The sequence below is a fragment of the Marmota flaviventris genome, chromosome 7 (assembly GCF_047511675.1).
Source record: "Marmota flaviventris isolate mMarFla1 chromosome 7, mMarFla1.hap1, whole genome shotgun sequence".
Classification (NCBI taxonomy): Eukaryota; Metazoa; Chordata; class Mammalia; order Rodentia; family Sciuridae; genus Marmota; species Marmota flaviventris.
In genome coordinates, this window is record NC_092504.1 from 96,359,400 (window position 1) to 96,366,830 (window position 7,431).

Genomic DNA, 7,431 nt, shown 5'->3' on the forward strand with positions numbered 1-7,431 from the left:
AATAGATGAATGGATAAAGATACCGTGGTATATATATACACAATGGAATATAACTCAGCCATAAAAGAGAATAAAATTATGGCATTTGCAGGCACATGGATGGAGTTGGAGAATCTTATTATAAACAAAGTAATCTACTCCCCCAAACTAAAGGCTGAATGTTTTCTTTGATTAGTGGATGCTAATCTATGATGGGGGTGGAAGGACATGAGAAGAATGGAGGAACTATGGATTGGATGAAGGGGAGGATGGGATTGGGTTATAGGATTAGGAATAATGGTGGAATGAGATTAATATCATTACCCTAGGTACATGTATGATGGCACAAATGGTGCCTTTCTACATGATATACAACCAGAGAATTGAAATATTATACTCTATTTGGGTACAATGAATTGAAATACATTCTGCTGTCATGTACAACTAAGTAGAACAAATTAAAAAATAATTTAAAAAAATTCAATAACATATCTAATACTCCCCCAGTTATTTTAAAATTAAATAACAGACTTCTGAATGAGCCGAAGAGTCAAAGAGTTCACAGAAGACTTGAAAATACTGTGAACTGTATTATAAAAAAATAAAATATACCAGAATATCTGTGTGTTTTGAGAAAATTAGAAATATTTAAAGTCAATGTTATAAGTGTCTATCTTAACAAGTGAGAAAACTAAGGAGAAAGAAGTACATTGATGCTACCAGAGGGCCAAACTAGCAGGTTCGGGCAAGGGGATAAGGGAGATTGGAAGAAATAAATCGTCAACACACGCAGATCTTGAAGATAAATCTGGGGTCAGATGGAGCACAGCTCTCTGATGGATAAGCAGGTCTAAACAATTACACCAGCAATCTTTATTATATATGTCTCTAAATCAGATTAAAGACTATGCAAGCATTATTCTTTGTATTCATGAAGGTTACAAAGTTAGCAACAGTATGCAACTATTTCCTCAGTTACATTCTACTGTTGCAATGTGCAATATTAGGAGCATTGTGCAGCTCTCAAGAAGTCCATTGTTTAAAGTTACTAATTTGCAGGCAGATTCAGATGCAGCAGAACCAGTGAAACATTGTGGTTATCTTAGCAAGAAAGTTCCTTCATTCACCAGGCATCCTATGCCTTTGCACAGAAACTTTCCCAGTCACCAAGTATGCCACATCCGTGAAGTCATCAGGGACCCCAGTCTCAGACACTGGTCTCCCAGTCACTGTCACCGCTCTCCAAGTACATAGTAAAGAAATTAAGGAAATGTAGAAAGAACAGAGTGGAGAAAATTAACAAAGGAAAACACACACTAATTACTCATAGCTAAAAATACATAAATAAATAAATAAATAAATAAGAAAAGGAAAAAAATATTATTTGTACAGATCTTGTAGACATTAAGCAGATAATACAGGAATATTAGGAATAACTTGGGTGAATAAATTTGACAACCTAGATGAAATGAACAACCAATTAAAAACACAATTTTTCAAATCTTATTAAAGAAATAAAAATATATAAAGGATTTTATATACCTATAAAGGGTTTATTTTTGTAAAACTTTGTAAAACGTCAAAAATAAAATTTTAGATCCAGATACTTTGATTGATAATTTTTTACTAAATATTTAAAGAAGAAATCATATCAAACTTATACAAACTTTTTTGGAAAATATAGGAGAAAGGAACATATCCAAACCTGTTTTCTGTAACATTGTTGGCCCTGTCAGCTAAACCTGATACCGATGCTAGAATAGAAAGCTAGAGTCTATCATCTCTCATAAACAAGGTGACAAAATTCTTAATAGTAGCAAATATAATTTAGCAATATATAAGCAGGATTTATCACAAGGATGCAGAGTTGGCTTAACAGTCAAAAATCAGCCAATGTAATTTACCATATTAGGGGATTAAAAGAAAATGTTCTCAAAAAAATGAAGAAAAATATCTTAAAAAGTTCAAAATATATTAACCAAATTGAAATTTAAAGGAGAACCTTTACTAAAAATTCCTATACTATGACAAATTTAATGAATAAATGAATAATGACAAATGAATAAAGTTTCTCTTAAGATTTGAAGAGTTTAAACTCTAGATTTCCAGAAAAAAAAACATGATTATTTATGTAGAAAACCTTAAGAAACTTATAAAACAGTCTCAAAACTCCAAAGAATTTTATCAAAATCACAGAATATAATGTCAATATTAAAAATCAATATTTATGATAGAAGCAGAAAATTGAGAATAAAGATTTTTAAATTTACTTATGGTAGTACAAAAAATATAAAATGCTATTAAGAATTTTACCCTGTATGTATTAATTTAACTTAGACTCAACCAATAACCTAATAGACTCTTTTTTAAAGATTAAAAACTTAATTTTAAATTTATTTGCAATGCAAAGGGTATTGAGTATGCAAAGCAAGTTTTAAAAAATTAGGTCCAAGTTGGAGAAACTTCACTATCTTATTTCAAAATTTTTAGCATAAAAGAAGGTGATCAGTGGAACAGAAAATAGTTATTTGACTTAAAACAGAGGTCCCGGGACAATTCAATTCAAATGTGAAAGAAAGGTCTTTTCAACAGTATGTAGAAAAACACAAATTTCAACACTTAACTACACACCACCCCCTACAAATTTCATGAACTTAGAGTGGGCATGGCTTCATTTAAGATGCTGGAGAAAATTAATTATTATGAAAAAGAAAAGTTAAATCAGACCGAGAAAAGATATTTTCACTATGCATATCCAGATGAAATCTCGGATCATCATGAGCTATAAAAAGATACCTACAAACCAATATTTTAAAAGCAAATACATTTTTTGAGTGAACAACAAAAATTGTTTAGTTGTTTATCACTGAGCAATGAACCATCCCAAGCTTAATGATTTAATACCAATCATTTTTTTAAAATTTTGCTCACAAATCTGTAATCTGGGCTATGCTCAGTGGGTCCAAGACAGATATGCTTAATATGGCAAAAGTTCAGATGATATGAAGATGGAGGGTAACTCAATGCCAGGGACATGGAATCATCTGGAAGTTTGCTCATTTACATGTCTAGAAGTTGTTTGTGGATGCAGACTGGTAACTCATTCAGTCACTATTGTCCATGACACACTACACACGGCCTATTCATGAGGCTGCTTGGCTTCTTCATTACAGAGTGGTTGGTTTCCAAGAGTCAGCATCTCAGGAGAAAATTCAAGATACAAGGTTATTGAGTTCTAGGCTCAGAAACCAGTTCAATGTTTCTTCTACAATATTAGATTGGTCAAGCTGTCCCAGAATCTAAACTAAATTACTTTATGGAAGAAGTTAGCCATGTTTTTAAATTGCCAAAGATCATCTTTTTGTTACAAATAACTTCTATTCCTTTCCATTTGAAGTATTTTGCTCTCTTCTAAAGAAAAGCCCTCCAGAGGTTTTCAAGATGATAGAATAAAGGAGTTCACTTTCGTGGCTGCTCCATGGTATGAAACCAAGAAAGCAAACAGGTAGCTTCTCAAAAAGATGGGTGAACAACAAAAAAAGGACCAGCTTGGAATTTACTGGAATTTAAAACTGAATATTCATAGGAGATCAGGGACATAGGAGGTTGGAAATGATAAGGATGAAATCCTCAGCAGCACAGCCACTATTGTGGCTGGGCCAGAAGCACAAGCAAGAGTGGTCCCTCCATTAGCAAAATAGAGGAATAAAGGAATCAAAGCAACCTACATTTTTAGGAGGCCTGAGGCTTGTCTGGGTATGGAGCATTTAGCGATCAAGGACATTGCCTGACTAAACTGAAAGGTGGTGTGCAGCACAATGTCTTTGTGCAGGAAAGAAGGCACCATCTCTCCAAGTGGCATGTAGAAGACAAAGGAGGAACCATTTGTAGTCCCTGTGCAGGGGCTGGCAGCTAAGGGAACTGATCCTGGAAAACCTGAGTTTGGCCCAAAATACAGGCCCAGTAGACACACACAGCATGTCATAGAGTGTGCTTAGGTGACCAAGAGAAAATCAAACTAGGAGAAAGGTTTACACAAGAACAATTGTTCGTGGACACCCACCCAGTTCTATTCCCCACTCCCCAATCAGGCTGCTTGCAGGACCAGCTGGGAGAGATGCATCTGGCCAGGAAGGGTAAGGGTGGGAGAGACTGAGTTTGGAGACTGAACCCAAGACCAGGAAACATGGGGTCTATAGGTGACAGAGGACAAAGAATTGACTCCTACCACATGAATGGAACCCTGAGGAGATCACTAGGATATAGATTTTCAGCGTGGACCAGCAATTACTGGGCTCTGGAGGTGCACTGATTTAAAATCTCAAGACTTCTTGGCATTAAGTGAAGAGCCTGGACCCCATCTAAGCCTAAATGCTGCCTCCAGGAATTATGCCTATGGGATTACCTTTCTAACTCCAGCAATTTGGATGGTGGAGAATCATACTCCAGATGACTCTACCTAAAACTGCAGAGAAATAAAGCTGAGAATATTTTGAACTCTAATGGAAAGAATTCTTTAACTTTTCATCCAAATTTTTTTCTCCTTTTTATTTCTTTACTGCATTTTTCTTTTTCCTTTTTCCTCTCTTTTCTCTGTTTAATTATGACCTTAAATGAATTCAGAAATGTAGCAGGATATAAAATTAAGAACCGTCAATCAATTGCATTTCTATACGTAAGTGATGAATCAACTGAAAGAGAAATTTTTAGGAAAACCAACCCATTCAAAATAGCCTCAAAGAAAATAAAATATGTGGGAATCAATCTAATAAAAGAGATAAAAGACCTCTACAATGAAAACTACAGAAATCTAAAGAAATACATTGAAGAAGACCTTAAAAGATAAAAAGATCACCCAGGTTCTTGGATAGGCAGAATTAATATTGTCAAAATGGCCATAATACCAAGAGTGCTATACAGTTTTAATATAATTCCTATTAAGATTCAAATGATGTTCTTCATAAAAAGAGAAAGCAGTCATGGAATCGATTGAGAAAGATAAGAGGCCTAGAATAGCCAAAGCAATCCTTAGCAAAAAAAGTGAAGCAGGAGGCATCACAATACCAGACCTTAAATTATACTACAGAGCTATAATATCAAAAACAGCATAGCATTGGCTCAAAAATAGAAATAAAAATCAGTAGCATAGAATACAAGACTCAGGGACAAAGCCATGCAAATACAGATATCTCATAGTAGACAGAGGCTCCATAAACATGCATCGGAGAAAAGATAATCTCTTCAACAAATAGTCCTGGGAAAACTGGAAATCTATATGTAGCAAAAGGAATTAGATCACTAACTCTCACCATGTATCCAGGAATTAGACCAGAGACACATGCACCTAATAGAAGAAAAAGTAGGCCCAAATCTTCATCCTGTTAGATTAGGCCCCGACTTCCTTAACAAGACTCCTAATGTGCAAGAAATAAAATCAATAACCAGTAAATATTATTTTATAAAACTAAAAAGCTCTTCTCCACAAAGGAAACAGTCAGGAACAGGAAGAGCAAGTCTATAGAATGGAAGGAAATCTTTGCCACCTGTAACTCAGGTAGAACATTAATCTCCAGGATATATAAAGAACTCAAAAAACTTAACATAAAAAAAAACAAAGAAACCAATCAATATATGAGCAAAGGAACTAGACACACACTTCACAGAAGAAATACAATTGATCAAAAAATATATGAAAAAATATTCAACATCTCTAACAATTAGAAAAATGCAAATCAAAACTACAGTGAGATTCCATCTCACTCCAGTCAGAATGGAAATTATCAAGAATACAAGCAACAATAAATGCTGGCAAGGATGTGGGGGAAAAGGTACACTCATACATTGCTGTTGAGACTGCTAACTGGTGCAACCACTCTGAAAAGCAGTGTGGAGATTCCTCAGACAACTTGGAATGGAACCACCATTTGACCCAGTTGTCCCACTCCTCAGTTTATACCCAAAGAGCTTAAAATCAGCATAGTATAGCAACTCAGCCACATCAATGTTCATAGCAGCTCAATTCACAATATCGAAGCTATGGAAGCAACCTAGATAGCCTTCAATAGATAAATGGATAAATAAAATGCGTACATATACCCAATAGAATATTATTTAGCCATAAAGAAGAATGAAAATATGGCATTTGTTGGTAAATGGATGGAATTGGAGGTTATCATGCTAACTGAAATAAGCCAATCCCCCAAAACCAAAGACTGAGTGTTCTCTCTGATATGTGATGCTGACTCAAAATAGGTGGGAGGTGAGAGTGGGGGGAGTGAAGGTTCACAAGATTGAACAGGAAGAAGTGGGGTGAAGTAAGGAGGGATGAGAATGAGAAAGACATAGAATGAATTGGACATAACTTTCTCATGTTCATATATGAATACATAATCACTGTAACTCCACATCATGTTCAACCACAGTAATAAGAAGTTATACTCCATGTATGCATGATAAAAGAACAAATTAAAAAAAAAAAAAAACAGAAAAACCCTCTACTGTCTCATCAGTTATGCCATCAGAGTCAATTTCTAGGTTTGGAAAATTGTCATCTAAACCAGTGAAGACATGGCCAATTTGTTAACTCCTGATACATTGTCCTTTAAATATAAAGATATATGAACTAAAGAAGATGTATATGCCCCATACATCCTGTATTCACTAGTGAAAGGGGCTATCAACATACCAAGAAGTCATGGGGTGGGGGTTGGGGGGTTCATCCACATTAGTCACTGGTCTGTAGCAATCCAAAATTGATCTGGTATGTGAACTTGACACCTTCATGATTGGGATCAAGAACCATTTTCTAAAAATGTCTCCTTGTAGCTCATGACTTCATACTTTTAGTGTTTGAAAGTGACTATTAAGCATCACCTTTCTGAGATCTTTACAACGGTTCTTAAACTACTACACTTAGTGAGGCATCATGGTGCACACCACCTACAATGTCAGCCTCTCCGGAGGCTGAGTCAGGAACATCACAAGTTTGAGGCCAGCCTGGGAAAATTAGCAAGACCTCAAAAATAAAATTTCTTTTTTTTTTTTAAGAGAGAGAGAATTTTTTTAATATTTATTTTTTAGTTATTGGCGGACACAACATCTTTGTTTGTATGTGGTGCTGAGGATCGAACCCCAGGCCACATGTATACTAGGCAAGCACGCTACCACTTGAGCCACGTCCCCAGCCCAAAAAGTAAAATTTCAAAAGGGCTGGGGATGCAGTTTAGTGGTAAAGGACTTGCCTAGCATACATGAGTCCTTGAGTTCAATTCCTAGAACCATGAAGTGAAACAAAACAAAACTCACTACCCTGTATATGATATTTGCCCTAAATTTTTTCCTTTTGGGAACCATCTGTCAACTGAATAGGAAAAGAATGAGTGACCATTTCATTTTTCAAATCTAGAAAAGTCCTAGGTCTTTCATGTTTAATGTTTCATTCTTTAACTCTTC